Source organism: Manis javanica, chromosome 5 (genome assembly GCF_040802235.1).
Source record: "Manis javanica isolate MJ-LG chromosome 5, MJ_LKY, whole genome shotgun sequence".
Lineage (NCBI taxonomy): Eukaryota > Metazoa > Chordata > Mammalia > Pholidota > Manidae > Manis > Manis javanica.
Window position 1 is genome coordinate 113987545 of NC_133160.1, and position 10773 is coordinate 113998317.

The 10773-nt window shown below is 39.4% G+C and overlaps 1 pseudogene; it reads left to right on the forward strand.

The window, feature by feature from the left end:
* Positions 1-1830: 1830 nt before the first annotated feature.
* On the forward strand, positions 1831-2460 carry LOC108394594 (NADH dehydrogenase [ubiquinone] flavoprotein 2, mitochondrial pseudogene; annotated as a pseudogene).
* The last annotated feature ends 8313 nt before the right edge of the window (positions 2461-10773 follow it).

Consider the following 10773-nt stretch of genomic DNA (forward strand, 5'->3'; position numbering starts at 1 on the left):
ACAAGAATTAAGTAACTTGAAATGGTACCATTAAGTATTTCTGTTTGCAATGAAAGTTGGATCTGATAAGTCAAGTTTAGGTCTAGAAAAGTAAAGACAGTTGCATGACTTTGTATATCTTAGCTGCTTTATTTCATTTGAGAGCCACATATTTCTGAAAAATATCATCTCTAGCATAACTTAATTTTTTTGGCCCTAGACAAATAAAATGTACCTTTACAGAGACTAATTACTATTATCAGAGCTCTTTGCGTTAGGCCACTAACCATCTATACTTTAAGGCAAGTCAAGGGAGCTGCTCAAACTTAGTTATTTCTGGGAGTCCTTCATGGTGAGGGATCCTTGTTTAATAAAAAATGAGGCATTTATAGACTGAGATGTGCTTTCCTACCACATAATTTGTATGTACTTAATTAGTACCTTATTTTTCATTCCTCAAAAAATACAATCCAGTGAATACTGGTGTTTATGAGCTCTCCAACTAAGAGTCAGAGAGGTCTAACACACTTGGTATAGCTCTCTGCAAAATTTAGTGAGCTAGTGTTCATCAGGCAGTAAATGTCAGGGTGACAAATTGCCAAATCCTGAGAGGCTTTTCCTCCCAGCAATGAGCACTTTTCAGATCATTTTGCTTTTAAGTTTTTTCCCCTTATTTATAATAGAAGAGGGAGACAGGGGAGAGATAGTAAAGTACTTTGTTAACTCAGATTCAGTTATAAGTTGGTAGCTTTCCCCAGTGCAAAGAGAATGTTAGGAATTATGCTTCATCTTGGAAGTGTAGTCTTTTTCTTTCTTTTTCTCCTGAAAGACAATGGGAGTATTTCAAAAAATTAAGGAGTGAAATGATGTGTGGTAAACATATATATTCATTGTTATCTTTTGCAAATTGTGGAATGGTAGCTCTCTGATATTCTAACCTATTTTTTGAGACATTTTGATGCAATTTGTCAGTGTATGCAGTTACAAGAGTTCTTTCTCTGGAAAGAGGCCCCTTTGCACTGGAATTTAAAGGGAAAAATGAGAGTTTAAATTGTATGCATTTAAAAATAATCTGCAGAATCAGCATATTTGGAACAATGTGGCATCAACTGTTTTTTGTCACATAAAGACATATAACTAAGGGAAACCCTGAGGCCAGGGATGTACCTTCAATTTGGATGAAAACTCAAGGACAAGTACATATCTTGCATGGGTGTAAGATTGAACTACATACCTATAAATTAAATCTCTTCCAAATTTGAGACTCACTCAGAAAGCTTAAGCTCCTAAATTTTATTTTGCATTAGTTATCTGAATAAATTACCTGGATAATTCATGTGATAACATTTTAAGTTTTATGTGTCATCCAAGTTCAAAGTCACTGTTTCACTTGTAGAGCCAAATGGGCTCTTTTTCACATTTTTGTCTACTGCGGAGCCTGGAGATGGTGTTGGAATTCCAGACATTATCAAACTATCTTAAGTCCTTCTACACCATTACTTTTCATTCTCCCACCCAAATCCTTCCCTTTCTTGAGGCTCCTACCCCTCAGGTTTTATCACCTTCTTTGGTGTCATTCAATTCTGCTTACTCCTCGTCTTTCTTTGTGGCCTTGGTCTTTTCATGTTATCTCCTCAAATCATCATGTGTGACTTTAGAGTCCATGGCTTTTAATAGCCTACCAACCTGGCTTCAAATTTTACTGATATCTTTAACTTCAGTAATTATTATCCAGACTGCAGAAATCTATATCCATGGGCTTCCCCATAATCTTTTATCATTTTGTATAACTGTTCTACTTCTGGAATGCTAAACTCTATTTTACTCTAGTCTTGAAATTCAAACTATGTCTTTGATACTCCTGAGAGTAATCCCAATCCTCCATTTTATTTCACACCGGAAAAATACAAGAAGATAGAGGCAATTGTAAAAAAGACCTACCCAGAAAGGCATAAAGCAGCATCTGTGCTTCTAGTCCTGAATTCAGCTCAAAGGAAAAACAGATGGCTGCCTATCTCTGTTGTGAGGAAGGGTGAAGTTTACAAGCACCTCCAAAAACAGTATATGAACTAGCAACTTTTTATACAATGCATAATGGAAAGCCAGTTGTTTTGAAAGTATTTTTAAATATAGGAGTATCAAATTCAGGTCTGCACTACTGCACCTATATGCTTCAAAACTCTGACAGCCTACTAGAGGCCATTCAGGAAAATCTTGAGAGAGAGGTTGAGGAGATGACACCTGACAAACTTTTTATTCTTATAAAGGTCAAATGTTTAGGAGCCTGTGTAAACACAGTGGTGTTCAAATAAATGACAACTAACATGAACATCTAACACCTAAGGATGTTGAAGAAATTACTGAGCTCACGGCTGGAAAATTCTGAAACCTGGGTCAAGGAGAGCACACTTTTCTTCTGGGCCAGCTGTGGATCCTAGTTCTTTGAGTGAACCACTCAAAGGAGCTGGATTTGGAGTGTAAGCAGCCCTTTAATTTATATTCAACTGTAAATATGTCACTGTGGAATAAAATATGAATCTCCTATTAAAAAAAGTATTTGACCTCATTGAAAGTCTTGGTCCAATCATTTCATCCCAGTAGTTATCTCAAGACTTAATTTCCTTCCTTTTTCTAGATCTCTTAGTTAAGGCTGCATTCCACTACAGGAAATAGAAAATTTAACCAGTGTTTTACTTTAAATAAGTAGATGCTTATTTCTTTTCATGTTACAGCAGGGTTAGAGGTAGCAAGTTAATACAGGGATGATAGATGCTCTATATGAGTTTTCTAGGAATGCTGTAATAAAGTACCAGAAACTGAGTGATGTAACAGAGATTTATTGTCTCAGTTTTGGAGGCTAGACGTCCAAGATCAGGGTGTCGGCAGGGCTGGTTTCTTCTGAGTTTGGTGAGGGAGGTTCTGTTTCACTTCTCTCCTCTAGCTTCTGATGGTTTGCTGGCAATATTTGGTGTTCTTTGGCATGTAGAAGCATGTCCTGGTCTCTGCCTTTGTCTTCATATGGCAATTCTCTTTTTATAAGGGCACCAGTCATATTAGATTAGAGATCACCCTCTTGACCTCATTTTAACTTGATTACCTCTGTAAAGCCCCTATGTCCAAATAAGGTCACTTTGTGAGGTGCTGGGAGTTAGGCTTTCCACCTATGAATTCTGAGGCATGCTATTTAACCCAGAGCATGCTCTGTAATACCATCGTGGGCCCTTCTGCCTTCCCTCCCCACCACTTTGAGTTTGTGGGCTTCGATGCTCATGCTCCTGTCCCATGCTTAGCAGATGGGACTGCTCCTATAGGCCCGTTCCATGCTCTAGGCAAGAAGTAGGAGGATGTGGGAACGGGCCACACTGTGCATGACTACCCTTGATTGGGAAAGCAAAACCTGACTTTGTTATTTCCTCTTGCTTCTCCTGGGACTCTGCTGTATGGATTACTCCCTACATACTTTCCCTCTCTACCATCCTTTTCTTAAGTTATAAACATGTCCAAGTCTCTTCCAGCAATCAATCAATCAATCAATCAATCAATCAATCAATCAATCAATCCTTTACTCAACACATATACCCTTGGCTAGATACCATTATTCTCTTTCTCTATCTTCACAATAAACTTTTTGGGAGAATAGCTGTTGCTTGTCTTCATCTCTCACCTTTTATTCACTTTTAAGCTTACTGTAGTCAGCACCTTGCTAATCTGCTGAAGTAGCTGCAGCAATTTCCAGTGACCTCCAAAGTGCCAAGTCCAACCAGTTCCTTCAGTCACCATCTTATTTCCCTCATTTGAGGCATTTGACATTGAAATTTTCTGATCCCATGGCTTACAATCAAGAGATGTATCTTCTTGATTGTCTTCCCTCTCTCTCTGTTTTCTCTTTCTCTCATTCACCAGTTTCTTTTCCTTAACATGTACCTCGAATGTTGTACCCCTCTCAGAGCTTCATTCTTGGCCTTCTTCTCTGTTGGTTCTCTACTTTCTCTGGGCAATATCATCTACTCCCATGTTTTCAAAGTGACTCAAATCTCTACCCCACTCTTGCCTAAATTCTGATTATTACATCGACTACCTACTGGGTAGTGATTCCTACTTCCCCACAGGTATCTTAATTTCAACTTGTTCAAAACTGAATTTATCATCTGCGTTTCCTTCATTCTTTTCTATCTTCATGGAAATGAGTTCTGCATCATCCTACTTACTGTTCTTTCTATTTCCACCACTGAATGATCACTGAGTTTTGAGGAGTTCCTACAACTGAATTTCTTTCATTTTATCTACTGTTCCTTTTGTTTAGATTATTATCTTTTGCCTGGTCTGGAGAAGTAAGAGTAACTGATGTACCTCTTCCCTTCTTACACCCCTACAATCCATCCCCCAACCATCCACACCAACATCACAGTGCCTATCAATTCAAATTATACCCATGCTTGAAATAACTCCTGTCAACAGGATGTAGTTTGCAATTTCTGGTTGACTGTCAAGGCCCTATATAGGCAAGCCCTTGCTTCCTTTTCAAGCCTCAACTCCTGCCCCTCCCTTCTGCACATACACTATACGCTAGCGGTATTAAATTATTTGCCATGTTCAATGAAAAGAACATTCAGTCTTTTCACATATGTTCCTTTGGTAATATATCCTCCTGAGTACCTCTGGTACCTCAGAATGAGACTGTATTTGGAAATATTTAAAAATATGATTGAGTTAAAATTAAGCTATTAGGGTGAGTCCTGATCTAATCCCCTTGGCCAGAAACATATCCTGCCCTCCTTTGATAATTATCTGCTCACCTGAAGCACTTCTTTCATGAAGGTGTTCCTCACCCTTCACCATTCTTCAGGTAGAAATGTCAACTCTCTTTTGTGTTCTTTCCATATACTTATGTCATAGATTCTTGACACTTGATTATACTTTCTTATTTATATGTCTGGGTTTCCCATCTAGATGCTAATAAGATTGAGAGCAGGGACTGAACTATCTGCATCTGTGTGTCCACAGCATTTGCAAAGCCTGGCATGCAGTTGTAGGAGTGTATGAATGAATTCCTATTTAGGGGAATGGAAAAACATGCTGAATTTAAATTTAAAAGATGAGGCTCAAGTGTTGGCTTCACCATTTATCACCTATGTGGCTTTGGGCAAGTGTTAATCTTTCTGACTTGCAGTTTCATATGAATATTTTTGAGCTCTTGTGCTGACATTTAAGCCATAAGAGTTTCCTGTTGTGCCCATTTATTGTGAGCCCCCAGAGACATAATGTATGTGAAAGCACTTTTTAAGCTGTTAGGATTTATTCTCTCAGTTGGTATTATTGCTATGATCAGTGTTTAGATATGAGCAAACTGGTGAAAATAGAAGCACTGATGAGTAACTTTGGGGCAATAATATGCATTTGCTACTAGTTAGAATAGCGACATGCCTTTATTTTCATTAGCTGAGTAATATTTGTAACTCAAGATTAATAAATGAAAGGACTTGCTTTTTTGTTTATGCCTATGCAAGCAGACATATTTGATTGGTTTTCTTTCCAGAGCACTAATAGTTCAAAGGTGAAAAATAGCCCTGAAACACTAAATTATTTTATTTTAAGTCTACATCCAATTGCATTTAGATTCTTTTTGGAAGTGTGAAAAATTCTTCCTTGTTACTTCTTAACTCATTTAAGCAGACATACTTCATCAAAACCACTTTGATAGCCAAAAGTATGTATTTTTATATCTTATATGAAATTTTGTGTCTTATTTCTCAGATTTATGGTGAAATATCCTACATTCTGACCTCTGTGAGATAATCCTGTCTTGGTAGGAGAAGGTGCTTCTATATGCATTGTATATGTCCTAATGTGTCATTTGCCCATGAGATTGTAACATTCTTCCTTCAAATCCTTCTCTACAATTAAAAGCAGAAACAATCCTTCTTAAATAAATTCTTCTTAGCAAACTTGGGAAGAAGTAGGCAGTATTTACCTGAGGTCTATCAATCTCCATTTCTCCTCCTGTTGGTATTTCTTCTCCTATCTCGCCCCACTCCGTCTTTCTCCTCACCGTGTACTCTGTCTGCACCCTTATTCTCTGCACTCTAGAGCAAAGCCATTTCCAGCAGAGGAGGCAGTATGAGTGAAGGCCATTGTATGGCCTGAGCTATGTGTCCCTCCCCCTGCCCTGCCAGCTACCCACCCCTGAATGTTGAAGCCCTGACCTCCAATACCTCAGAATGGGACTGTATTTCGAGATATTTAAAGAGGTGATTGAGTTAAAGTGAGGCCATTAGGGTGGGTGCTAATCCAAACTGACTGGGTTCTTTTATAAGAAGAGGAAATGTGGATGTACAGAGACACCAGGGTTGCAAACACACAAAGAAAGGGCCGTGTGAGGACACAGTGAGCAGACAGCCATCTAAAAGCCATGGAGAGAGGCCTCAAGAGAAACCAGTCTTCCTGACACCTTAATCTTCTAGCCTCCAGAACTGTGAGAAAATAAAGTCCTGTTGTTTAAGTTATCCTGTTTGTGGTATTTTGTTATAGCAGCCCTAGCATGCTAATATAGTCAGTCGTGAACTAGGGAACACCTGGCATTGTGTGGCTGGAGTGATAGCTGAGGAGGCTGGAGAAGAAGTTAAGAGCTATGTCATGCAGACCTTTGTTAAACATTTCAAATTGTGTATTAAGACAAATGAGGAGCCTCTTACAGTATAAATAGGGAATGCACTAGATCATATTTATGCTTTAGTATAGTCACTTAGACTATAGTGGATTGGATATCGGGGGCAAAAGTGAATATGGGGAGATCATTTGGGGGCTGGCCATTGCCTCAGTGGTGACTGTGGTTTGATCAGGGGGTTTGTCTATGGAAATAGAAGTGGATGAATTTGAAAAGTGTTAAGCAGATAGATCATGTATTAGTTGCCTATTGCTTTGTAGCAGATTACCCCCAGAACTCAGTGACTCAAAACAACATTTATGATTTCATAGTTTTTGCAAGTCAGAAATTCATGAGCAGCTTAGTTGTGTGGGTCTGGTTCAGGGTCTCCCATGAGACTGCAGTCAAGATGTTGCCTGGGGTCAGTCACCAGAAACCTTGCCTGGGGCTAGAGGACCCACTTCCAAGTAGACAGTGTGGCCTCTGTCAGGAGGCCTCAGGCCCGTGACAACTATTGGCCAGGGGTTTCAGACCCAGGTCTCTTGGACCAATCCATAGGATCAGCTTGAGGGTTTCCCGGTGTGGCGACTGACTGCCTGTAGAGCCTGGGATCTAAGAGACATCATTACTAAAGAGTAATGACACTTTAATGACCTGGTTGCACACTGTTAATCCCACTGTTTTCTACTTATTAGAAATGAGCCACTAAGTCCAGTCTACATTTGAAGGCAGTGGAGTTAGGATCTGTTTTTTTGAAGGGAGAAATGTGAAGAATTTGTGGACACGTTTATAACGTCACAGACAGCAAGCAGTTGCTGTCATCCAGGCGAGTAGCAGTGGGGAGGACCAGATAAGAAACTAGTATTACTGGCACTGGGTGATTATGGATATTGTAAATGAGAAAGATGGAGGTAAATTAGGATATATTTGGGTTTCTGGCTTGTTGAGCAGTTGATTACATTGCTGTGCCCTTAATGGAAATGGGGACGACAAAAAGAAGAGCAGGTCTGACAGTGGAGTGTGAGGAAGGACACCGTGACTTCCTGAAGGGGCTGGTTGAATTTTGCAGAGCTGTGCGACCTCACAGGGTGGGTGTCTGGTAGGCATTTGTTTATACCAGTCTGGCATGGAGATTTGCATTTGGTAAGTAACTGCCAGTCAAAAAGCAGTAACACTTGAGAGCATTTTTGTTTACCCAGGGATTGCCTGGGGAAGAAGAAGAGCCGTAGGTGAAAGATGAAACCTAGTGTGACACTAAGTGTTAGGGAATGACCAGCAGAGCAGGAGCCTAGGAAAGAGATCAAGAACAGCTGTCAGAGAACCAGGCAAATGCAAATACCCTGAAAAAGCAAGCTTCAGTATGGAGAGAGTGGTCCTCTTTTCAGTTACTGAAAGTCAGGCAACTGTTCAAAGAGGTTAATATCCAACAGCTGTTAAAATCCCAACAGCTATTTAAAGAGGTGCTTTTTGTACACAGGGCTTCTACCAGTGTTCCCAGGCAAATTGTGGAGATGGCTTGGTGTCTTCTTTCATTCTTGGCTCTTAAAAACAGATTCTGCTTGACTTGAGCGTGATCCTCCCTTCTGCTGAGAGATGGGTCAATGCTCTTCAGCAGAGCTGTCGGGTCCCCATCCTTGTCCTCACCCTTGAAACTCCATGGATGTAGGCTTTAGTCCTGAGTTAGGAATTCAAGATCTGGTATCTTAACCTAAGCCAGTGAGAGAATAGTACTCTCACAAAAGTTTTTGCTTTAAAATTTCACTTAAAAACTTTCCTGTGGGATATGATAGCTTATATGTGCAATTTTTTGGTTGCTTTCTGTGTTTTAAGAATTGTAGAATCTTCTAGTTGAAGGACCTTCAAGGATCAGCTTCCCTGAGGATCTGGTTTTGAAAGTCCTTTTATAATATTCTTGCCAAAATGAGCATTCAGGCTGTTCAAGACTTGCATGAGTTCATTGCATTTCAGGCAGCCCTTCCACTGATGGTCAGATCTCATGGTAATGTTTGAATATGGCCTTGCCTTCGTGGGAATTACAAACAGATGCTCCCAGCAGGAATGTAAAAGGCTTGGCAAGCTGGAGGCACCCATTTGAGGAACTGTTATGATGCCCCTTCTGGGCTGTTCATACTGTGGGTGCAGGACTTACTGCACTGTTGGCATCTCTCTGTAAAGATAAAAGTGAGTTGAGTGAAACTGTGTGGCTCCACTTCATTCAATCAATACCATTGTAACACACAGACTGTAGGCTGTGATTTTGTCTTCAAATCTATCTCCCTGTAAATTCCATGAATTGATTCTGCTGCTGTGAACTTGAGAGGATGGGATAAATTCCGCTGACTTTTTTGTATGACAATCATGCAATATTTGAAGAGAGCTATCACATTGTTACCTAAATCTTCTCCTCAGGGACACTTTAATTCCTTGCTAAAAGGACAAGGTCTTGAGACTCAGATTCTCTTTTCTCTGTAGATAGAGTCTAGTTTGTCATTTCCCTTTTGAACTGAGCAAAACACTCCTCAGGTGTTCTGGTTAATGAGGTACAAGTTTGTTTAATAGGACACTCATTGTATTTCTATGAATGTAGGCTAAGAGAAGATCCATTAATTTTTTTTTGCCAGCTGCATTAGCCAATTATTATCTAAAATTCTCAGACTGAATGCACATCTCATTTCTACAGTTTAATTATTTGAATATACATTCAGGACTTTTCCTTTATCCCTGTTTTTTTTTTTATAACACCTCTCTTGCTTGTATGAAGGGTTTATGACTCAACAGATGTTGGTATCCTTATCCTCAAATAGTGGGACACTTATTATTTGTGCATATTTTTTGTTTTTTATGATAAAAGTACCAATATTGGTAATAAATCCTTTTAGTGTTCTCAGCATGTTTTCGACTAAAACTTCAGTTCATTTTTAAAATGTTGGCACAGTGTGAGACACCCTAGTGTTTTTTCCTTTTTATCTATCTTTTGCTCAGGTAGCTGCACTAGTACATTGACTAGAATCTCCATCGGGGCATCACTGTGTTAGCCATAGCGAAGGCTTCTGTGTGTACCACACATCGTGAGAACAACTCTACCTCATCTTTGGAAACTCCAAATACCTTAGAGTGTGGAGCATCCTTTCCTCAGACGCAGATAAAGGAAGCAAGCAAGCATCCACTCAAGTCAAGAAATAACGAATGACTGTCCAGAGACAGTGCGGAGGAATATCTTGTAGTGGCCACTCCTCCTTGCTTGGTAACAAACACTGTTACCGTTAATAGAAAAACTAAAGACACCTAATTAAAGCATTTCATTTTATCTCAGGAGACTGTGTCTTCTTGTGAGCTAGTGAACAAGCACATGCGTTGGCATGAAATGTTTGGCTGCTTCCAAGGAAACCAATACCTGCTTCTGAAAAGATCCAGCTGTTAGACCAGTGTGTGAAGAGGATTTTAGGGAAATACAAAGCAAACCAGATTAATGGCCCTTAACCTGCGATCGATTGCAAGCAAGACATCTGGTCCTCCAGTGTCCTTGTGCTTGATCTAACTGATGATATTCTTTCTGTTTTTTTGGTAAGTCCCCATCTACCTAGCAGACTGCGGAAAACACAGGGTAGCCAGGAGCGGATTCTCCTGCCTGTCGAGGTCTTGTTCAGTTTGCTCTGTTTTAGACTGACATCTGGTGGTCATGAGAAATCAACCAATTAATTGCCCTTGAAGAGAATTCTACCAAATGCAAAGGTGTGGCCGTTTGTGTTCAGCTGTAGCCAGTAAATGCTCCACAGGATTATTTATTTTCATTTTCTTTGTACATTACAAGTGGTTGTCTGAATTTGACCTCATTTACCAAAGTCTTTAAAAATTCTTAAAGTATTTTGTCCTAGCACTACTATTTAAAAAAATGTATCTCAGGAAAATGAATGCAGACAGATATATGTATAAGCATTTTCCTCAAAGTGTAATTTATAATGATAAATCTGGAACTAGCCCAAATGTTCAAAAATAAGGATTATTAAAATTAGTGTATTCCATTACGTTGTGCACTCATTGTTAGAAGAATATTTCATGACATGGGAAATTGTTTATGATATATTATCAAGTGAACAAACCCAGTTAAAAACAAGTAAAATTTCATGATTCTGGTTTTGGTTTTCCATATA